At 42.0% G+C, this 24,977-nt stretch overlaps 1 long non-coding RNA gene across 1 annotated transcript; it reads left to right on the top strand.

Moving 5' to 3' along the window:
- Positions 1–22,304: 22,304 nt before the first annotated feature.
- On the top strand, positions 22,305–23,097 carry LOC309362685. Its single transcript, XR_014165084.1, has 2 exons — positions 22,305–22,593; positions 22,761–23,097. It is a non-coding gene; the product is annotated as an uncharacterized lncRNA (long non-coding RNA).
- The last annotated feature ends 1,880 nt before the right edge of the window (positions 23,098–24,977 follow it).

Genomic DNA, 24,977 nt, shown 5'->3' with positions numbered 1-24,977 from the left:
GAAGAAAAACCCCAAAGTAATAGAATTTATCTGAAGTTCATTTTAAGCACCTGCTGAAGAAAACATGCCATAGAAAACGAGACCCTAAGAGTCCCAAATGAACCAGGATTCAAAATAATTTTGAATTCATGACAATATCAAAAGCATCAATGACTTTTAAAGATAGCTCTGATTTAGGACTTTAAAGTGTGTTCCAGCACATTCAGTCAGCTGTCCCTCCCCACCCCTGCCTTCTAAAAGCAGGCAAAATAGTTAAACACCAGCATAAATGGCCAACTGTTGCTCTACCTGGTAAAGCATACAGAGGGAACTGAACAGGAAATGATGTCATGATAGTGCCACCATGCAATACAGCAGTGGTCAGCAAACTTTTTTAGGTGGGGGCTGGTTCACCGCCCCTCAGATCTTGCCGGACTGCGCGCACACATACACGGCGGAGGGGGGCTTTTCTACCTCCTCCACTGCTCTGCCTGCTATTGGGGGCAGTGCCTCTCCTTTCCGGTCCAGCTTTCCCAGGTGCCAGGTGCAGGACCAACAGGCGTGCCAAGCTCCAGCCCCGCAACGCACCCGTCATGATGCCCGCAACGCAGTCATGGATGGAGAGGCCGGTGGGCAGGTGGCGAGTCTGGGCCTCGCCTCAGTGTGCAAGCGGCGAGGCTTCGGATTGGCTGGCCCCAATCAAAGCCCTGCTCCCTTCCTCCGCAGGGCAGGGAGAAGCCAGGAGGAGGGAGGGGGAATAATGGCGCCCAAAAAAATTGCAAAAAAATGGCGCAGCCTGAACGATCACGCTGATCCAAGCAGCGATTCCAGGATCGTCCATGGGCCGACCCATGCAATACAGCATCACTGCATTGCAAGACAACCTTAAATAATGTGATCAAAACTGCAAAAAGTTACAGCAGCACAGCATTAGCCAGCATAACCAGTTCCTTTTTTGTTGTCGTTGCTTATCTTCCACAAGACTAAATTTAGATGCTCAAAGTTACTTGACCCTCTTTTTGTGACATATTGTGCAAATCTCTCCCTCTCTCTCTCTGCCAAAAAGGAAAATGGGGCCAGAAGGAGGAGTGAGATGATGACTATTGCTAATAAAAAAGCATAGTCACCTTATATGCTTCCGAAGTTAAATTATTGTCAGTCCACGCTCCTCAGATAACCACAGTTGAACTTGGTGAAGCTTGACAGCAATTGTTAAGATTTTGGCCTGGATATTTGGGTGTTGTTGGACACCATTTCCTTTCACATTTTAGCACAGTGATTTAGAATACCAGTTCTGGTATAGTGTTTAATTGAATAATTACAAGATGGGAAATGGTTAGGGGTGTTTGGAATTGCATGATCCCGTTAACTTCAGGGATGGTAAGAGAAAATAAGTTGAGAATGAAAAATGTGGGGCTCAAACGTTTGCTCTGGCTCTGGACTCATGGTCCAGGTTCACGGTTCCTGTATTAATTTACAAGGCCCTTAACAACTTTGGTTCAGTATACCTCAAGGACCCCAAAATTCATCATTTCCCTACCACTGAGGTTTTCAGGGACTCACTGTGAGCTGTCCTCCATGGCTTGACTACACAGCTCATATCAACCAGGATCCCTGTGTTAAGTATTGTGGGTCCATTTATGAAACTCCCTTCCAGTTACGGTTAGACAGGCCCACTCCCTACTCCCTACTGAACTTCCAGCACCTACTGAATACTTTTTTATTTAAAAAAATCCAGCAGGCATGTATTCGAAGCTTGATTCCACAGGCTTAACCATTTTTAATAAACTTTTTGTACTGTATCCTTGTCAGCTGCTTAGAGACAATTGTAGTTATGGCTGTTGAAACGAATCAATGAACGAATGAACAAGCAAACAAACATGCTGCAAACCATCTCACTAACAGCATGTGGTACCAGTGGTTTTAAAGTTTGAGGTGAGCTCTGCTTGCCATGCATGAAAGTCTCTTTTGCCATGAAGCAGCACCATGCTATATGAGCCAAGTTGGAAGAGAACTCCACAAATTAGTCCAAATGCTATTTCCCCTAGTTCCATTGCTTAGTTGTAGTTTTTTGTGCTATTCATTCATCGACAACATGTTTTCTAATTCACTTGACATCCTGACCTTTCAATATGAGCTTTCAAAATGGGCATTAGTAAACTCTTGGGAATAGTGATGTGATGTGATTTGGGTAACCCTATGGCTATTTCCAGTTCCTGTCCCAGCGTAACGTGTACTTCCATCTGGTGAGATACCTTTGCCCACTTCCCATTCCGGTAGACCTACATGGATCACCCCTTCCTCATTTTAGCTGAGTGTCTGAGTGACAGTCATTCCTAATATTGCTGTTTGGTTTTACAGCTTCAAGTTATCTTCAGTTTATTTGGTGCTTCTGCTACCTATAACATTCAGTATCCAGTTTTCATTTGCATTTGAGTAGAGTTGCCATATTTCAAGAAGTGAAAATCCAGACACAAACAAATTGTTGACAATTCCCAAAGTTGTTGAACTTTTTTTTAAAGAAAAAAACACACAAAAAGGTGGGCAGGATTTCCGTTAAATCCAGGATGAGCCACCGCTTTTGGAGAACCCAGATGCATGGCAAACCTACATTTGAGTCAATTAAAGCAAGTTCTTAATATCTCACCTTTAAGGTTCTTAATATCTCACCTTCTCCTGCATCAGATCTTATAATTATTGTGCAGGCTTTAGTTCTTTGAGTGAAGTTATCCAATTCCACCCGTCTGAATTGGGTCAATTCACCTAGCACTAGCCTCACTCCTGGGCAGAGTATGGAGCAGGAGTAAATTGTACTGACATACATTTCCTCAGCATAAATGATTGCCCTGTCCACTAACAACCATTCAAATAACTCTGTAAGCCATTGTGGCTAATTTATACCACAAACCTAAGCATGCAATTGTGTTATTCTGAAAAAACTAGGGTACTTCCTATAATGGAAGTGTTAATCTCTCTACTTATTAGAGTACCTGGGCAGAAAGAAAAGACTCTCTCATGGGCCCTTTTGCCCTGGTTTAGTGTGTTTGATTTTTTATTTGATTATTGAGCTGTTCTCCTTTGCCATTAGGCCCACAATCTGCTTCCTCAAGAAGAGTACTATCTCAATGGTTGCTTCTTTTACCACAGCCCTTGGCATAAGCTCTGATGATGCACTTTGAAATCATCTTAAGCCTGACAGTGCAGCGACCTTTTAAAAAAAGATCAGGCACATGAAACAGAAAAAGATTTTTTTTTTTTAAAGTGCAGTCAATGCCCCTGGGTGCATCTATTTGTGAACTAGCCTGTATTCTTCTTATGTAGGTATCCCATCTGCTGCTGCATCTGATTAATTTGACCTGCCTCGACTGTATTATGAAACCAGCAGGCATTTCTCGGCTGCTTGTTTAAAAGCAGCAGTTGTTTCTTCTTGCAGCCTAACCATGTCGCGGAACATGACTCATCCAAGTTGCAAACAAAAGCGGGGAGGTCAGGAAGAATCAAAGCCTGAGGAGAAGATGCACATATGTAAGACTTCCTTCTGCCAGTACTGCAAAGGGAGTCACAATGCGGTCATCTGCTTTCAGTTGTAAAATTCCAGCAGTTATTAGCCAAACAGGTGGCAAATCTAATGCCAGACGAAAAAGACGTGAAACAGAGCTTCATTTGCTACCTCGTCTTGCTGTCTTGCCAAGTTATAGGGGGGCTGGCAGGGTTGCTTCAGAATACAACAAGAGTCTTAATAGCTGCTCCAGAATAATCTTGTGATCCAGGATTTTCTTTTTACAGTAAGCTAGAGGCAGGTAGCTGTTTCCTTTGTGCCATATTTAACTTTTATAGAAGACAACATAGGGGTAGAGGAAATTGGCCAGGAAAAAAAAAATTCTTTACACAGAAAAGCAGTCTCCTTTCTTAAAAGTGATGCACAAAAACTGTCCCTTTGCTTTTTTAGATATTCCTGCTGAGGATATTTATCCACAACAGTATTTGCTAGGGGTGTGGATGGCTCCCAAGGCTCACTTTGTATCTGTGCATTTTTAAAAAATCCCAATCTATTTCCGAGAACTGTTGTGCTCTCTCTATTTCAATCTGTTTCACATTCTGAGCTGCTCCGTATAAAATGAAGCTCTGCGTTTCCCATTCAGTATTATGAGGAATATACAAAACTACTGTAGCACACACACCCCAACTCATTTTGGCCAAGGTAGATGAAATTTACAGTCACAGGAGCCCCTCCACAGAGTGCAGATAAATTGCAGACAAACAGGTCTAGGGGCTGTTGTGGGGAAAAGAAAAGAGATTCACTTTCCACCATAATCTACCTTCCGGGTATGGACTTCAACTCCCATGAGCCCCAGCCAACATAGCCAAATGATCAGGGATGATGGGACTTGTAGTCCACAGAATCTGGAGGAGACCACATTGGCTACCCCTACTCTGCAGATTAGACACATCATTTGGATCTTGTGTGCAAATGGGGAGGCCATCATTTTTAGGCCTAGAAGTTCCGATTCAGCTCTAAGGTCAGTGGAATGTGGTGAGGCACAGAGCCTTTTGCCAACTGTTCTGCTTGATGCGATTGCGAACAGTTGGCTGAATGGCTTGAGGGAAAACAGAACACAACATAATCAGTGCATTGATCATTTTTCCTGCTGCCTGGAGACAATGTTGTGATAACTATACATGGAAAACAGCCCCAGGCAAGCCCAGCATAAAAGCTCCTAACTAGACCAGAGGTATATTTAAGAGGTAATTATTGCCAATTGACAAGAGTATACAGAAAACACAAAGGCTTTCTGTTATCTAGACATCCTAAATGGAATTAATCAAATACTGGCAAGCCCTGTGAAATTATGTTGCTGAATGTGCTGTTCTGTCCTTGAATAATGAACTGTTTGCAACCATTTGGCTACAAATCTCAGGGTGAAGATGCGTGGCTTCCTCTCCCCACATGCAGGACGGCTTTCAACAGGTGCCTGAAGAGTCATGATGAAGCCTCCCAGCCCCTGTTCAGTGTCATTCACCACCCCTTTCCAATGTGTCCTCATGGTTTGAAAATAAGGTCATGTGATTCCATCCAACCACTTAAGCATGGAAGAGCCTCCAAGCCTTCAGAGGTTTTGATTCCTTATGCAGTCTCACTTTACATTTCAGAGATGGAAACCTAATGTGACAAGTCATGGCACTATGCCTCACTAGAACCTCTTCAGGTCCCATTCCTTTCATCTGTCTTGACACAGCATCTCTCACCCATATTTATTACATCAGTTGATGCCTGAAGGATGCAATGTTTCCAAGCCTGTCTCTACTTGTTGTGTAAGTCTTCACTTTGCTCACAGGCATAATTTGTAGATAAGATGCACTGCGAACCCTGTTCATACAGTTTAGTCCATTGGTCTTCAGTTGGTGGGTCACGGCCTGATCCACGGTGGGTCTCAACAGGAGCGCTACCATCATGAAAATATATGGCGAGAGATTAGGAAATGGGTCCCCAAATACATATTTGGGTTAAAAGAGGGTCCTGGGTCTGAAAAGGTTGGAGATGCCTTGTTTAGTCTACACATGGTGGCAGGAGTAAATAAATAAGTTCTACAACTGTACGTTCAAATGTTCTTCTTTTCAGAAATTACTCCAAAAGTCTAGACGTTGGGAAATGGAGCCTGCTGGGGAGATATCATGGAAAGTGTTTGGGTCTTCCATTGATTACTAACAGGAGAAGGGCCGTAGTAGCTCACATGGTAGTGAATATGCTTTGTATACCAAAGGTTCTAGGTTCAATCTCTGACATCTTCAGAGAGGGCTGGTAAGGATGCCCTCTTTGGAGAGCCACTGCTAACCAGGGTGGAAAATTCTGAGCTAGGATGGTGACAACGATTATATAATTTCTTTTTTTTTTAAAGATATTTATTGAAGTTTCAAAAGTTATACAAAAAAAGTAATAAAAACAAAACACAAACACAAAAAATAACAAACATAAAAAACAAAATACAAAACTAAAAACCGTTTAAAAACAAGTAAAATTTCAATCCCTTATTTTCTTATAACTTACTTCCCCGACCTCCTCATACCTCCCCTTTCTGTATTCCAATTTCTAATTATTAATTCAACAAATCCTCTCCCTTAATTTTCGTTTAATTTTTAACCTGTCTTTTCTTTTTACTTAATCATTACAGCTGAAAACCACTTAATTTCTAAACCAACATCATTCTAACATTCATGACAACGATTATATAATTTCTATACTGCCCTTCATCTGAAGATCACAGGGCAGGTTACAATATAGAAACACAAAAATACACAAACACAGTACAGCCACACACCCTGTAGTTTAAAAGGCCATAGATTGTTTAATTAGCCAAAGGTCTGGGAGAAGGTGCCTGGTGCCTAAAGCTATGTAGTGAAGGTGCCAGGCGAGCCTTCGTGGGAAAAGCATTCCTCAAGCAGGGAGGCACTGCAGAAAAGGCCCATTCTTCTGTTGCCACCCTCCAGACCTCTCTTGGAGGAGGTACATAAAGAAGGTCCTCAGGTGGTTGCTGGGTCTGGGTTGGTTGATATGGGGAGAGGCGGTATACTGGCTTAGTTTAAGGCGGCTTCCTATGTACTTTTAAACACATACATATGAGTTTTATTTCTGCAGGAATTTGATAGTTTGGAACTTTTGAATGTTTCTGTTGTTGTTTTGCTAGTTTTATTCAAATATGTTTGACTATGTTGTACTTGTTTTTAAAGGCTGTTAGCCACCTGGAGTGGGTATACATTTTTGGTATTTTTCTTTCTATTCATGTACTCACTTTCTTACCTAATGTACAGCTGGAAACCAATGATTGTGCCTTGCTCTGTTGTCCCATCCCTGTCAATGGGCCAGAACCTCCTGATGGATTGTGTCCTAAACTAGTGCCAACCACAAAGGGGCCTTCCTCGCCTCTTTTAAGTTTGTAATTTGGCTCCAAAATTGATACTTCATCTCAACAGAAAATAAAAGTGTCATTGATCCCAATGACAAATTGAACTGTGTTGCTGAAAATACAGCAATATACAACTCGTAGTAGTTGTGTGTATGTGTGTTTTTAATTTATTAGAAAGATGTCCTTGCCTGTGTTGTAAATCATCAAGAACCAGGGTCTTCTGGTTCATGGTAAGAGCTGCAAAAATATTATTATTCTCGAAATGTTGTGAAGATGAAAGAACCTTAAGGGCAGGCCTTCTCAATTTCTTCAGACTTACATTGGGATAAATTTAATTTTCTGTCTGTTCAATAGCATTATTGAACTCCTCCCTTAGGTATACACTGAAAGGAGTAGCACTGGAGAATTTGCGTTCTTTGTTGAAAGGAATTCTTTTCTTAAGAATTATAGGAGCAATATGATTAAATTCCATGGCAAAAGTGTCATTCATTTTAGTGGATTCAGCTCTACCTAGATCTCAAAATGAATCTTCCTTTAAACTCTAACTCCAGTTCTTAGTGCTACATTAACACTGAAATTCAGGGGTATTTCCCCCCTTTTTTGGGCAGGGGGTGTAGAAGAAGTGAGACAGGAAGATGAGTTCTGATTGCACAGTTTTAAATTGGAGGGAAAGGTGGAAGCTGAGCTATCACATTGTGATTGTGGATTGCACTGAAACGGTGCTAACATCTTTGAATTGCTAAAACTTTTATGATTAGCAGCAATGGGTTAAAGAACAGTTGGGTGCCATGGCCAGCAATTTAGGTTGCAATCCTTACCTGGAAATTAATGTCCTTGAATTTGATGGGGCTTCCTTTTGTGTAGACATGTACTGTATAGGATTGTACTGTGTATTAATTTTATCATTGTGGTAAATGAATTACTTGCTTCACCTTCAGGTCTCATGTGGCATCTATGAGGTGTAATAGATAAAATGTTAGACTTAGGCAGATCCAGAAAGTCAGCCATGAAAGTAAGTGTAAGACTTGCTTTTACATAATGACCTACTTTTTTCTACCCTCTTCCCACACGGTTGTTTAGCATTCAGCCTGAAGATGAGCTCTGGAAAACCTAAAAGCTTGTTCACTGCACTGTCATATACAGTATTGGTTGGTCCTAATTAATGTATTTACCTTACTGTTGCTTTTAGACCACACTAAGTAACCTTCATCCCCACTCTTGGGCTGGTCCTTTGCAATTTCAGTGGTGTGCAAAGATGGATGAGATGGTGGAGAATGGCTCTGCTTCACCATACACATTTGTTGGCACATCTGCCATGTGTTTAGGTAGGCGTACAGTACATCGCAGACACACACGAAAGCGTGTAGGCAAGCTGACCACCCACTCTAACTAGGTTTATTGAACGTGGAAGAAGGTGGCTCAAATGTATTACAGAGGTACCTCGGGTTAAGTACTTAATTCGTTCCAGAGGTCCGTTCTTAACCTGAAACTGTTCTTAACCTGAAGAACCACTTTAGCTAATGGGGCCTCCCGCTGCCACCATGTCGCTGGAGCACAATTTCTATTCTCATCCTGAAGCAAAGTTCTTAACCCGAGGTACTATTTCTGGGTTAGCAGAGTCTGTAACCCAAGGTACCACTGTAAATTGTTATTCTCTGCTCTGCAAATGAGAGCTTCAGAATGCAGTGGATGTTATGTTCAAACCACTTTACCACACTTCAGAATGGACACCTGCCTTCGTTCTGTTTGATTTGGTATGGGCATGTACAGGGACAACCCATCCTGTTTTGCCACCTGAGGCAAAATGGGAACTGCTGCCTCCTAGCCCTGCCTGCTGTGCTCCACTTCCGCTGCTGCCGTGCTCAGATTCTTGTCAAACTTGGCAGGAGCTGGGGCACTCCTCTAAGTGTTGCCGATTGGCTCCCCCCCCCATCATAGGGTAGCCAATTGGCAACCGGCTCACAAAAATGCCCTGGCTCTCACCAAACTCAGTGGGAACTGGGGAGCTCCTCCATGTGTTGCCGTTCACTTGGCTTCTCCACTGGGTGGTGGGGAAGATGAGCAGCAATGCCGCATGCCAGAATACTTCCCTCTCAGTGACCTGAAGCAGTGGGGTGGATGGGAGGAGCACTGCCTCTTGCACTTCTGCCGCCTGAGGTGGGTGCTTCACCCCATGTCCTGGGAGGGCCAGCTCTGGGTATGTCATTGTTCTACTACCGAGCCTACTCTACAGGGTAGTGAAGGTAAAACTGCTATGAGATCTTTAGTGTAATGTGTGTTCTGTCAAAAGTGGCCACCTCTCTGACCATTATGATACATTCATACATGAACGTTGTAATTCTAATCTTTAAGTCCTCATATGTCCATCTTTCTCCCTCAATATTTGATTTTTTAATTGTTAAAATATCGATTGGTGATAACCACCAGGGCGTTTTCTGCTCCAACAATTTTTTATTCCTTTCCCACGCTTCCAATAGTGGCCCTCTAAAGATATGGTTAGAAAAACCTTTATGAACCCTTCCCTTGTCTCGCCATAGGTAAGCGTGCCAACCAAACCTTAGGTTAAACCCCTCTAGGTCTAACAAATCTTTATTTTTAATGACGATCCAATCTTTAACCCAACAGAGGCATGCGGCCTCATAATATAACCTCAAATTTGGAACCGCAAGACCCCCCCCTATCTCTTTGATCTGTAAGCAGTTTAAATTTGATTCTGGGTCTTTTTCCCTGCCAGATAAATTTGGAAAGTAATCTCTGCCAATCTTTAAATATTGAAGTTCCCCTGATTATTGGGATGTTCTGAAATAAGAAGAGTAATTTAGGTAATAAACTCATTTTGATCGCCGCCATTCTGCCCAACCACGAGAGATGTAATCTGTTCCATGTATCCAAGTCCTTCATTATTTCTTTCCATGTTTTCTTATAATTATTTTCAATCAAATTTATATTTTTCATAGTTATCCAGATTCCAAGGTATTTTACTTTTTTAATTATTTTAATTCCAGTTTGTCTTTCAAGCTCGTTTTTTGTATCTTCTTTCATATTTTTAGTCATTATTTTGGTTTTTTCTCTGTTCAGTTTAAATCCCGATAATTTTCCAAATTCTTCTAGTAATTTTAAAACATTGCCGATACTCTCCTTTGGTTCTTCCACTGACAACATAAGATCATCTGCATATGTTTTCAGTTTATATTCTTTCACTCCAATTTTTATACCACGGATCTCTGGGGTTTTCCTTATCTTATTTGTAATTGTCTCCAAAACCATGATAAACACCAGCGGTGATAGAGGGCACCCCTGTCGAGTACCTTTTGCTATTTCAAATTGTTCTGTCAAGTTGTTATTTATAATTAATCTAGCTCTTTGTTGTGTATAGATTGCTCTAACTCCTTCTAGGAATGTTCCCTCTATCCCTGTTTTTTCCAAACATTTTATTAGGAAGCCCCAGGAAACGTTATCGAAGGCCTTCTCGGCATCAACAAACATTAAAGCGGCTGGAATTTCGTTGTGACATTCTAGATATTCGATGATGTCTATTGTATGTCTGATGTTGTCTTTTATTTCTCTATTGGGGAGAAAGCCAGCCTGGTCACTGTGAATGAGGTTAATTAAACACTTTTTAAGTCTATGTGCCATTATGTCTGCAAAGATTTTATAATCGTTATTCAGTAGAGAAATCGGTCTGTAATTCTTAATGTTAAGTTTGTCTGAATCTGGTTTCGGGATCAACGTGATGTAGGCTTCTTTCCAAGATGCTGCCATTTTTCCTCCTCTTAAAATCTCGTTTATTACATCACATAGTACTGGTGTTATATATTCCTCTAGGACCTTGTAATACTTGGCAGATAACCCATCTGGTCCTGGGGCTTTTCCTAATTTCATCCTCTTAATTGCTTCTCGAATCTCCTCTATTTTTATAGGTCTATTTAAGGCGGTTCTTTCTTCTTCTGTTATTTTTTGGGGCTGTTTTCTTCTAAGTATTTTATAATACTCGTTAAATCTTCTTCTTCTCTTTTATATAGGTTCTCATAAAATTTAAAGAAATTCTTTTTTATTTCCTTAGGGTCTTCCAGAACTTGCTCTTCTACTTTTATTTTGTTTATGGTGCTAAGTTTTCTTCTTTTTCTCAGTTGCCACGCCAGGAGCTTTCCAATTTTATTTGCCGACTCGAAGAACTTTTGTTTCATTAACTTTATTCCCCATTCTACCTCTTGGCTTATTAATGTTGAGTATTGTGTTTGGAGCATTTTATATTGTTGCTTATGGCCATCATCTTTTGGTTTTTTTATCATTTTTTTTTTGCATTCTTTCAGTTGGAGGATTAATTCTTCTTTTTTTCTTTCCTTAGCCTTTTTCCTTTGAGAGTTTTGTTGTATCAGAAGACCTCTTAACACAGCCTTACTGGCATCCCATACTGTGTCTATTCCAATCTCTTTATTGATATTTAAGTCAAAGTAGTTTTTATAGTGGTTTTTGCTTTTTCGATCACTTCTTCTTTATCGAATAGGTATTCATTCATTCTCCATCTGTACATCCCTTGGGTCTTCCATTTTAATTGTAATGTTATTGGGCTGTGATCCGATAAAGTTCTGGGTAAGATTTCACATCTCTCCGTTCTAATTATTAATTCTCTCGAGATCCATATCTGGTCCAGCCTGCTCCAACTCTGGTGTGGTTCAGAGAAGTGGGTGAATTGTTTCATTGTAGGGTTTCTGTGTCTCCATATATCTATTAAGTCCAGGTTTTCTTCCAAATCGTTGAAAGATTTCGGTAATTTCCCTTGATTTAGATTTTTTCCCCTTGTACTTCTATCTAGTTCTGGTGTCGGTACCGCGTTTAAATCTCCGAGTAGGATCAATTTGTTGTTATCTAGATCTAATAATAGTTGCTCCAATTTTTTAAAGAATTCCATTCTATTTGAGTTTGGGGCATAAACTGTTACCACATTTATTCTCTCTCCCTGGTGGTTAATTTGAATTCCTAAGATTCTTCCTTCCTCATCCTTGCATATTTGTTTGGGTTCTAGTTTCTCTTTCGCATAGATTACTACTCCTCTCTTTTTCTTAAGGTCTGAATTGATGAATTCTATTCCCAACCTTTTATTTATTAAAATATGTTTGTGTTTTTTAGCAACATGGGTTTCTTGGCAACAAATGACATCAATGTTTTTTTTCTTTATAATCTTTTCAAATTTATTTCTCTTGGACTTATCGTTAAAACCATTCACATTCCACGAAAAAAACTTAAGAGACATTTCGGGTTATTGCTAAGTCAGTGTTTCCCAACCTTTTTTGGGCAAAGGCACACTTGTTTCATGAAAAAAATCTCGAGGCACACCACCATTGGAAAATGTTTAAAAAATTAACTGTGTGCCTATATTGACTATATATAAAGTAACTCTCTTTAATAGGCATCAAATAAACACAAAGAAAGTATTTTATAATTACTTTATTATGAAATAGGACGCACCTACTTTTTTGGGGGGGGGAAATAAAGGAAATTTTTTTTCCTTTATTTCCCCCCCCCCAAAACCAGGTCGGGGAACAGTGGGATGGCGGTGCTGCGCCTCCCTGCTGTCCTCGAGCTTGTGGAGCTGGCCCATGTCTGCCTGGCGCGAGGGGCGCTCTGCTTCAGGGCGCCCCGTGCTGCCAGCTGCCGCCCGCAAGCCTTGCGCTCCTGGGGGGAGATCCCCCGGGTGCGCAAGGCTTGCCGACACCAGCGCGGAGCACGGGGCGTCCTCCAAAGGGCGCCCTGTGCTCCGTGCTGCCGGCTTCCGCCCGCAAGCCTTGCGCTCTGGGGGGGGGAGATCCCCCGGGTGCGCAAGGCTTGCCGACACCAGTGCGGAGCACGGGGCGTCCTCCGAAGGGCGCCCCGTGCTCCACGCTGCCAGCTGCCGCCCGCAAGCCTTGCGCTCTCGGGGGGAGATCCCCCGGGTGCGCAAGGCTGGCCAACACCAGCGCGGAGCACGGGGCGTCCTCCAAAGGGCGCCCCGTGCTCCGTGCTGCCTGCTTCCGCCCGCAAGCCTTGCGCTCTCGGGGGGAGATCCCCCGGGTGCGCAAGGCTTGCCGACACCAGCGCGGAGCACGGGGCGTCCTCCGAAGGGTGCCCCGTGCTCCGCGCTGCCAGCTGCTGCCCGCAAGCCTTGCGCTCCTGGGGGGAGATCCCCCGGGTGCGCAAGGCTGGCCAACACCAGCGTGGAGCACGGGGCGGCCTCCGAAGGGCGCCCCGTGCTCCGTGCTGCCGGCTGCCGCCCGCAAGCCTTGCGCTCCCGCCGCCCGACTCGCCCGACTCCCTCCCACGGCACACCAGGCAACGTCTCGCGGCACACTAGTGTGCCGCGGAACACCGGTTGGGAAACACTGTGCTAAGTACACTTTATTCTTGTTTCTGCTTTATAATCTGGTGTTGTTCTTTCTTTTGGATTCTCTACCTTCTCCTTCTTCTTCTTCTTCCGACTTTGTATCTTCCGTCTCCTCCTCTGACCCCCCACCCCCACCCCCAGCTCTACCCCCCCGCCCCTCCCACAACCAAATCACCTCCTCGCTGTCTTGCCTCCTCTCTACCCAGATCTTTTTCATATCTTCTCAGGAACTTTTCTGCTTCAAGTGTATCTGTCAACTTGAATTTTTTATTCTTGTAATAAAAAGAAACCCCTTCTGGGAATTCCCATTTATATTGGATTGTGTTTCTCTTCAGCACATTTGTCAGCTGAGTGTATCCTTCCCTTTTGCGAAGAATTCTGACTGGAATTTGTTTTAAAATGATGATTGGGTGGTCTCCAATCACTAACTTTTAGGATTTACTAACTAAAACAGAAGCCGGGTGGAGGATAAAACCATACGAAGAAATAAAAAATAAGTTGACCGGCTGGATCCAATACCACCAAATAAATTCAATGTGGATGGAAGATAAAAAGATTGGAATAAGTGAGAAAAAATCCAGATTCCAGATTGAAATAATAGAAAGTAAAACGAAATTATTATCAAAAATGTATAACCAGTTGCTCGAGTGGGACACCAAGGATGAGGAAGTAAAGGAGGTGATGGTGAAGTGGGCAGTAGATCTTGGGTACAATATAGAGTTTGACAAATGGAAGGCACTATGGTGTAAAGATATGAATTTTTCTGCATGCACGACACTCAAGGAAAATATGTACAAGATGATGTACAGATGGTACATAACGCCGATAAAATTGCATAAAATTTATAGAACGGGAGATAAATTGTGCTGGAAATGTAAGAATAAGGAGGGCGAATTCATTCACATGTGGTGGACGTGCGAGATTCTTAAAAATTTTTGGGAATCCATCTATAATGAGCTAAAAAAAATTCTTAAATACACGTTTGCTAAAAAACCTGAAGCTTTCCTGCTGGGGATAATCGGTAAGGACATCAAAGAAGAAGATAGAACCTTTTTTCAATATGCAACAGCAGCCGCCAGAACCCTCATAGCACAGCACTGGAAAACATCAAAAATCCCAACACTACAGGAATGGCAATTAAAATTATCTGATTATTTAGAACTGGCAAAATTGACACAGAAAATAAGAAACCAAAAAAGCACAAAATTTAGCAATGAATGGGATAAATTTAGGACATATATGGAAACAGAGACAAGGGGAAAAACAAAATGTTAATCAGTAATATATATGTATTCAAAAAATCACAGTAGGCACGAGATAGCGCTTACTACGTAAAAAAATTATTTTGGAATAGATACAGCAGATAGATAATTAAGATAACATTATCCAAAATCGAGATAAAAGGAAGTTGATTAATGTTGTTGTAAAATCAATGTAAGTCGAGTTGTTTATGTTGTATGTATTTAATGTTTTTCTTTTTGTTTTTTTTTGTTTTTTTGTTTGTTCTTGTCTTCTGTATGTTTTGTGAAGTATATCTATGCAACATTTAATAATAATAATAAAAAAGTAATTCTAATCTTTAAGTATGTCACGGGAATAAAAGAGTCTTCCCTTCGTCCTGCTAGGAAGGCCCTCAGTGTTTAAATTTATGGACAACAGGAAGCATGGAATATTTAAGAACTTCAGCCAAGATCACTTTTATAGGAAAAAGCAAAGCTGACAAAGATTGTGTGTGGTTAAAAAACCAAAACAAAACTGGATGGTGTTTAGAAATGCTTGTACTTTCTGCAAAAACCTGAGGTTGTTTAAGCTTTTAAAAGAACAGATAGACTTTAGGCTTTTGGCACGGTCTTGGGGAACTTTATGAAAAGTCATCCCTCAGGACACAGTCAAATAACTTCATTAGTGACAAGGTGACACTCCCAGTAATTTGTCCCCCCCCCAAACTTTTTTTGTTTGTTAAATCCTGTAAATGGTTTTTAAATCCCTGAAGCTACAAATCTTACAGTGAAAAATAATTAATTTACACTGAAAAAGAGACTGGGATATATGAGATTGATACACACGCAAACACATTCTAGAAATTCTAGATGTAGCTGTATTAAGGCGGCTGTGGCAGCAAAAACTACAAAGACTCTTGTGGTGCGTTAAAGGGTAACAAATGCGTAGTGGCATAAGGTGTTGTGGTTCAGAGCCTACTTTGTTTGAAGCAATCATCTGTGTGGATAGGTATGAATACTCGGAATACAGGGGCAAAAGGGAGAGAGAGTGTGTTTTTTAAAGACTGGAACCTTATTTTGAAATAAAGGTAAAAATACAGGCAACAACAATGGCGAACACGCATAACAATATAAGATAATTCATTAAAGGAAGAAAGGTAACTTACTGATTACAGTCCTTTCTATATCCCATGTGCTCTGGCTTCCATCACAGTGTCCCATTGCACCAGATGTGGTTTAGTCATGCTGGCCACATGATCCAGAAAGCTGTCTGTTGACAAATGCCAGCTCCCTTGGCATGAAGTGAGATGAGCACCACACCCCCATAGTCACATTTGACAGGACTTAACTGTCCAGGGGTCCTTTACCTTTACATAAATGGTATGCTTGTGGAACAATTAAGGTAAAAAATGAGAAACTCAGCAACTACTGTGACAGTTTGGATGTGCAGCTGTTGAATCATATTCCGGAAAAAGCATACAGCTCTATTTGTATTTGGAATGTGGTCAGAAGCTTGGAGGTCTGTGGCATAAGAGATAAACATGGTACCATAACATCTTTTTTAAAAATGGGGATACCTTGTTCATTGCACTTGCTGATTAAGTTTGTACGTAGCGTCTCCCAAACATTATCAATCCACTGCTGCTTAGAAGGTTACATGGGAGACTTCCAATTACATGCGACACACAGCTCTGCTGCTATGTACAATTGCTTATGAAGGTCTTTATGCAGGAGTCCAGGGTCATTAGATTCAAAATGATGAAGCAGCACAGCTGTGGGAGTGATCTGTCTAATGTGGTGAAATTCCTAGCAGTTGTTCGAGAACTTCTCCACTTTGGGATGTTCTCACGTTCGTTGGTTTTATTTGTGTTTTATCAAGTGAGAGCTAAAGGTCAAATAATACAAGGGATAATGATGGGTGTGTCCCAGTACTGTGGCAAGCAAAAAAAAGAAAAAAAAAGAAATAAAATCCAAATCCAACAAAATGAATGATCTAATTCATAGCAAGTGGATATTCCTAACAATTTGCACCAAGTCCCAGAAGACCTGACTAAAAAAAAGGGGGTACATTTCCTAGGAACAAGATGCAATAGGCTGAAGAGAGAAGGCAGATAGGTCAGTTTAAGTCTATTGCACCACATATTAGTCTTACTGTAAATACAGCTGTGTTCGGATGTGAGGAAAATGCCAGCTGCACTTGTAGTATTAGCTTCTTTTAATGCTGCACCTAAACCAGGGCTGAGGATCTTGTTGCCTTCCAGATGGTGTTCGACTGCAGCTCTCAAGCCAGGGAGGATGGAAATTGTAGCCTGGCAACATCCAGAAAGTTTCCCATTCCTCAGCTGAACAATCCAGTTGCACCGTGCCCAACATCTCTAGTTGTTCCTTCTTTTTGGGTGGCAGGGAGGTGGAGGGATTCAGTGACAAATTTATTCTACATGAATTTTGCAAAGGGGCCCGTTGGTGGAACACAGCAAACCCATGCCTTCCAACATTTCTCCGATGAAAATGGTGGCACCCTGTTCCATAATAGTAATAATAATTTTATTATTTATACACTGCCCACCTGACTGGGTTGCCCCAGCCACTCTGGGTGGCTTCCAACATATATAAAAACATAATAAAACATTAAACATTTTTTTAAAAACTTCCCTATACCGAAGTGTCTTCAGATGTCTTCTGAAGGTTGTATAGTTAGTTATCTCCTTGGCTCAGGGGTTGCATAACTCCATGCCCACCAACATTTCTCTGGTGAAAATAGGGTTGTCCTAAGGAAAAGCAGGACACTCATGGATCAAATCAGAAACTGGGATGGCTTCTGTAAATCTGGGACTGTCCCTGGAAAATAGGGACACTTGGAGGATCTGCAAACCTAGGCCTTATCCTCATAAGAGTACTCCACAAAACTGAGGTGTTCATATCGTGTGAAGTAAAGGGCTGGTCAGCCATGCTCAGTTGAAGAGGAAAAGAGGGAAATAGTGACAGTGTGGGGAGAGAAACAGCTCTGTATGATCTCCTGCCACATACTCAGTTTGAATATCTGCACAGGGTTTGCATCTACTGGATCAGGTCACATTTTTTCTTTGAAGAAAAATGAAAAATACATTATGTATTCACACTGTTTCTGACAACAGCTTTCAAACTTATCTTGCTCTTCTCAAGCTAAACATTTTTAGAAGAACGCTGAAGGACATGCTCAAAATTCTGACAGTGAATGAAGTTTTGGTGTTGTTGCTGTTGTTTAAATAAAAATAAAAATAAAACAACCTGGGAAGCAAATGTAACAAGAATTTAATAATTCATAAATTGAACTTCAACATCTGTTTAATAATAGATCAACTGTCATGCCAAGTTCACTTAAAAACCTACACGGCACCCATGTTTAATGTTTTCTTTCAGCATTTCTGAGATATGCAATACTACAAACATTATTCTGTGTTTATGCTCATTTCAATATTTTATTTTCTTTCAGGTTGTTCTTAGGAAATAAAAGCCAGTGCCATGAAAAACAAAAGTGTGACTCCCCTTCCCTTTACTGACAAAATAAGATAACAGATTAGAGAGCAGCTTTATTTATGTATACATTTCATAAATGATTCACTGAACTTTTTACAGGCATATAGAGCAGTTTCATAATAACTGTGCATTATGTATACTATCGGTGAAATCAAATGCTTAAGCAGTTCTGTTAGAAAGACTTGTAGGGCCGGGTAACAATTATATCTGATGACAGCTCTGCTGAGTTTTGTACTTTTCAAGATAATCAGTTAGGGAAAGAAGAGCATTGCTTCATGGGCGAAGGAGCAGGAAGGTAAACAGAGTTGCATTTCTCATTTTGTGGCAGGCTTCCTGTGTGATGCTACAGGAGTTGTCTAGGGCAATTGGATGGTTTCCATACATGATTTGCAGCTGGCAGGTTTGGACGGATGTGATGGAGATGGTATACTATATTTATATAAATGAGGTTGTGAGAGACCACTAAAGCAACATGATATAAGTGCCATGCAGATATGGCTCCTTTATAATACAAAGTGCATGTGTTGAATATAAGGGGAAAGAAAGTTTGAGGATAATGGTTTCCTAAAATGGCAAAAATTCATCAAGCAGTACCTATTTTAAAATGGCACTTAAAGGCTTTACTCTTCTATAGGAAGGATAAATGGCGTCTCCACACGTCGAAGCAAATGTTTTACATATATTTTCTGGCTGAAAAAGCTGTCTATTACCAAAATAAATGTTGATTGATTGATGTTATCAGATATACACAAGTCGGGTCACCCGTTTCATACTTGTATACGATCCTATGTATCTCTGCCTGAGGTTACTTCTATTAAGTACAGTGGGACTTATTTTCTCTTCAGTATGCTTAGGATGGCAGTCTTAATCAGGATGTGCATCTTAACATGAGGGGGGGGGGGAATGAAACAAAGAGAACTGCTTGAAGGGGCTTAATGTAATACCCAAAATTCATCAAAGGAATAAAAAATGTGAATATGATTCATAAACTAGGAAATGCTGTTCATTAGATGGAAGAAGAGAATCTTACAAGGACTTTCAAACCCTGCAACAGATGATATCCCACTGCATAACTTAGGACATCAATGAGAATGCTTCTTTTAACTTCAATGAACCTTGATTAGTAGTGAGCCGCTTCTTAACTCCTGATGTGGCCTCAGAATTCAGAGGGAGAAAATATCCCCCCTCCACATACTTTCGTTTCAGTTTGTGTTTAGCTTTCTTCTTCACCTCTTGTGCAATGGGAACACATGTAAATAAGCTACAATATAAAACCACAACTACACTGAAGATACTTTGAGTGCCAGAAAGGTAAATACCATTAATTTACAAAAAGGCAGTTCTCTAAATTCTATTCTTCTGTCTGTTGAATCTCACTGGTGTCCTTCCACTGGAATTAGAGTCCCAGCCAGCGATAAAATATACTGAATCATGGTAGAGTCACATGGTTCGCCTTTCACTTAGCTCCTATTGACATTAATCATGAATGATGAAGTACACATGGAATCCAGCTTTATGAAAGAAATAGGGTTATGGAAGCTGAACTTTCAAATATATGAACTTTGAAAGGCTTAAGTGTCATCATGAATTCAAGTGTCATAATAAAGAAGACCAACTTATTACGTGGTAGGATTTTCAGCCACCATGTGGTTACTTCATCACCTGTTGTTGGCATCCATCAGTCTTGAGAGACAATGAAGTGCACCTTTGGGAGTGAAGGCAACCAGCTGGAGGATCACAGTGCCTGTTGTGGCTGCAGAGGTTGGTAACCCATGACTGCTGATTCCTGTGTTAGCAGCAGCAAAGTGAGCTCTCTGGGCACAGCCTGGGCAGTGTGTATGGAGGTCCTAGGTTGCCCAGATGATGTTGTTGATGTGGTCCACCAGCTTGGCTGCAGGAGTTGCTGGAAGGAAGCATACAAGATGTCATCCTTAGGGACTCCACTCCAGATTTGTGTCAGGTTTACTCCTTAGCCTTTTCCTCACCTGAAGATGTCCCGCAAGCCAGAAGGTATGGTTTTCCTCAGGGTTTACTCCCAAAGCCTTTCCTGCAAATGAGTTCAGCCACAAAGCAGCCAAGGTTTAGGATCAAGAGTTTTCTTTCTCCTAGATGGGCTACTTTCCCAGGCTGATGAGGACCATCTGCTGCTCTGCCTTCACTCAGTTTCATGAGTTTATAGGGATTTACACCAATAGAACATTTTACAAGTTTATGCCTCGATTGGCCCTAGGTATTGGGTATGATATAAATAAATACATAAATAAATATATAAAATCATTGAAAGCCATATTTATTTGTCTTTGTGCAATGATAGTGTTTACTTCTAAAGAATGTCCAAATCTGGAGTCTAGAGAAAATTGGGAGTGAGGTTGAAACTGATTGATTTGAATATTGTTCGCAAAATTGGTATAATATCAACCAAGGTCTTTAAACAAGTTAGATTTCCAATTCATTCATCTAGTAGATCAAAGACAAAACAATCAAGGCAGTTAGGAAATCATTATCTTTATGTTTAGATTTTTCCAACCGTAGGAAGCATTGCTTGGCCCATAACAACATATTAGCTGACGAAAATCAATAGAAGCTTCACTATGAAAAATGCTACCACATTAGAAATTGGAATTAAATCGGCAATTCATTCTGGGCTGCTCAGCTAAAGTGAAAACATTTCACTGTTGCCCTGATTTGAGATGATAATGATGATGATGATAAATAGCAACAATAACAACAACAAAACAACAATAATAAGCAGATCTTGCCTTCTCTAGTAACTAATGCGCAAAATATCTAAAGGAAACAAACTAAATTACAGGGACAGCTGTTGGATATTTCTTGCCTAGATGTTGCTTTTGAACTACGGATGGATGCCTATAGGTTTTTGTTTTTTTAAAGGATAACTACATGCATTGTATGGATCACATTATCATTGTTGAAGTTCACTAAGAGTTGAGTATCCAAGTCTACAATACCCCTTCCCACCTGCATTTTAAATACTGTGATGTAAACAGAATTTTTCCATATGGTGAAGGTCACCCAGCTGGCTCAGTAACCTATTGGCTCCAGTCTATCAGTACCTTCAAAGGATTATCACCCTTTCAAAATTTCAGGATAAACTAGCTTTGAACACAAATTCTTGGCTTTAGCAGCTCAGCACTTCCCCTCATATCAGATTAAGATTTTTTTTTTATTGCACACTTGCCATGCTTTGAAATGCTTCATGTCTGACACAAAACACTGCAACCACGTTCTTCCTTCAGCAAAGGCTCTTGTGTTTTGCAGTAACAAAACCAAAATGATGTGAACCAAACAGTGCCCTGGCAGGCGTGTTTTTATTAAAAAAATATATATCAAAAAGGCTGTTCAAATGCCATATCTAGTAAACCATACGTACATGTGAATACTCTTCTCTTTTTAGGTCTTTTTCTTGACAGAAAGATTGGCAAGGTGCCTGTTCCTACACATTTCATATATCTTCAAGATACTCATAAATTCTGAATTAAGGCTTTTTTAAAATGAATCTTACAAAACACACACCAACCCAACCCAACCCAACCCCTGTGTTCACCTGTGTTCAACCCAACCCCAACCCCTGAAACAAATGTGACAGTCAATCCCCTAAACATCATGAATAGCATTGCACAACTGTTGTCTGCTTACAATAGCAAGTTACAAATTTTCTTATAGGCATTACATTGCAGGAGTGGTGGTGCAGGAATAACATGCTACTGCAGTTGGAAAATTTTAAGCCACCATTTCTGTATATTGAGTATCTGCCCCTATAGGGCTGTATCCAATGCTAATCCTGCTCAGGGAATAACCATTTAAGTTAATAGATGCAACTAACGTAGGTTCGTTCGTTTGGGTAACTGTCTTTTTGGGTTCACATCTTGTTTAGGAAATGGTGAATTAGGTAGGCTGAACCAAACCAAATTTCTCCCCTGTCTCTAGTTATCAGTGGGCACCAGCAGCTGCCTGAACATGTGAACCCCTGCTGCCAGCCCAGTAAAACTAGCATTGCATAGACAACCACAAAGCACTAGTGTTAAACCCTCTATAACAGTGTTTCCCAACCGGTGTTCCGCGGCACACTAGTGTGCCGCGAGACGTTGCCTGGTGTGCCGTGGGAGGGCACACTCATTGAAAGCAAACAAGCATCATGGCGGCGGCGGCAGCAGCGGCAGCAACGACGGCAGAGGCAGCACTTAGGCCCGGCCCACATTGCCTCGGCTCACAGGCTCCGGGCGCCGACGCCGCCCCCTCCTCCCGCCACCAGGACGCGCGATTGGGTGGCGGGCGCTGGGCAGGCGGTGCTCCGCTGGCCCGGCTGAGGAGCGAGCGCAGGCGGAGAGGGGCGGTCGGGGCGCCGCTGCGCCTTCCCGGGGCGCCCAGTCCGCGCGCGGCGGGAGGCAGCTCCACTGGAGCCACTTACCTCGGAGGAAACGGGCACAGGGAGCAGGGCAGTTGGAGGAGGGCTAGGCCTCGACCCTGCGGCGGGGCAGAGTTAGGCGCGCCTCAGGCCGGCATCCGTCGGGGTTTCGCCCGCCCAGCTTGGGCCTGGGACCCGGCTGCAAGAAGTGCACTTTCTCGGAAGGAAGTCGCTGGGACTTGCCTCGGAGTAGGAGCGGCCTGCAAAACCGTCCATGGGAGGGAGCGTTACTGAATTGGGGGGGGGGGTTGCGCGCAGTCAGGCTCAGGGTACCCGGTTGAAGGGCAAAAGCGAAGGGTCTCGGGATGCCTGCGACCTTCTGGGCAAGGATTAACAGCGCCGTCTTAATTTTGCAGTGTGTGCATGCGAGCGATTGGGGCATTAACGACGTGCAGCCAGTATCGGTTTGATTATGATTATCCCGCCCCTGCGGACCCATCTGTTGAATTCCTGCTCCAAAGGCGCGCAGGTCAGCCCTCCGCGGTGAGAAGGAGAAAAGCGGTAACCTGCTGTTTGGAATTCCAGGCTGGCAGCCAAAAGCTGATGCCATCATAAATTTGTTGGGACTCAACGGTGCTACCCGGTTCTGTTGTTCTGGTTGTGTTGATGCGGTAAAAAGTTGACGGCTTGTAATGTCACAAACCCAAAATTGAGGCCTTTACATCACATTGGTTAATAAATACTAACTTCTTCCCCCTGGTTCTTAGTTCTTATATTGAAAGGATGGTCTTTATCTCTGAAGATTACCATTCAAAGGAGCTGTTGAGAAGGTACTTGCCCCTGTTTAAAATGTCTCACATGGCAATCCTAACCAAGCCTTAAATTTAGGAAACACATTGCTGGGGGGGGGAGGGGAGCTATGAGGATGAGGCTGCTAGTTTCACCCCGTCATTGTTCTGCTCTCCCTCCACAACTTGGAAGGTGATTTTTTGAAGCTGAGAGTCTTCTGTACTCTATACAGAGAGAGACTGAGAGCTGTTGACGAAGAGCTACGTGTGTGTCTTTCTTCGATTCCAGCCAGAATATCAGCTTTGTGTTCAGCCAAACAGGCCCAGGTTGCGCACTGAATAAAGTATTTTATAATTTTTCATATTTCTGTTTACTTACTATTTCATAATAAAGTAATTATAAAATACTTTCTTTGTGTTTATTTGATTCCTATTAAAGAGAGTTACTTTATATATAGTCAATATAGGCACAGAGTTAATTTTTTAAACATTTTCTAATGGTGGTGTGCCTCGAGATTTTTTTCATGAAACAAGTGTGCCTTTGCCCAAAAAAGGTTGGGAAACACTGCTCTATAATATTCATGCCAGTAAAGTATCCCTCCCCCCACTCAGTGTTCTTGGTGATGGCTGCTGACAAATTACTTAGACCTGCTGTGCACTGAGTGGAGTTGAAAGTTGATTCACCCAGTAGAAGTATATGCATGGCTGGAGAAGGGGGAAAAGGGGGGAGGGGAGGCACAGCATCAGTGCTGCCCTTTGACACAAGCAATAATAGGATATGTATATACGGCCAAAGTTTCACTTGTCATGTTCTCCATCTGCAACAACTGGGTGCTGATGGCTAGCCCTAACAGCTACAGACTGATTAGAACTATTGAGGCATGCAGGGATTTAATTGTAGCTTTAATGATTTCAGACGCTTTGCGCTTTGCTGTTGCAATTTGATATTTTTACAGAGAGATGTTAAAAACTGAAACAATGGTTTTGGTTTTTTTAATGGACCGATTCATGGGGATTCTATGAGGCAGTAGAGGAAACTAGATGAATAGCAGAGGTGCAGGCCTAGTGTCAGCTCATAGCATCCTTGGGCAATTGATGAGCCCCAGGGGAACTATCTCTGAACTTGCCTGAGAACTGGGCCAGGTGAACCTCTCTTTTTAAATGTTCACGCCACATGGTGATGAAAATACTGAGCCATCCATCCCCGGTGCTTCTGATGTGTCAGGGACATGGGGGAGAGGCTGATATGGCAGCTTGCTGCCTAGTGCACTGGGTGGGCTGCTTTATGAACTTTTTGTCCATGTGAGAGGAATGCCATGTGTCTGTACTGAGCAAGTCAGGGAGTAAGCCAACCACAAATACTCTTTATGAGGTAGTATTGCTATGTTGGGAACATGGGTGGGGAGGGGGATAGAATAAAAAGATGGCTCACTTGCTTATTCAGTGCTCTGCTGTCATAACCCACCTAATACATTTTGCTGCCTGAGGCTAAGAACAAGAGGGTGCATTTTCCCTGCCCCCCATTCCATGTACAGTGGTATCTTGGGTTACAGACGCTTCAGGTTACAGACGCTTCATGTTACAGTCTCCGCTAACCCAGAAATAGTACCTTGAGTTAAGAACTTTGCTTGAGGATGAGAACAGAAATTGTGTTCTGGCAGCGCGGCAGCAGCAGGAGGCCCGATTAGCTAAAGTGGTCTTCAGCTTAAGAACAGTTTCAGGTTAAGAACGGACCTCTAGAATGAATTAAGTTCTTAACCTGAGGTACCACTGTATAGCCAAGAAGCCCATAGCTAATTTTTACTTCGATGCAAGCAATAGGCAGCACAACTACCATACCAGAGT

This window comes from Podarcis melisellensis (genome assembly GCF_964234715.1).
Source record: "Podarcis melisellensis genome assembly, chromosome: 2".
In the NCBI taxonomy this organism is placed as follows: Eukaryota; Metazoa; Chordata; class Lepidosauria; order Squamata; family Lacertidae; genus Podarcis; species Podarcis melisellensis.
Note: the sequence above shows the minus strand (reverse complement) of the source record. Positions and strands in the feature narration are given on the sequence as shown.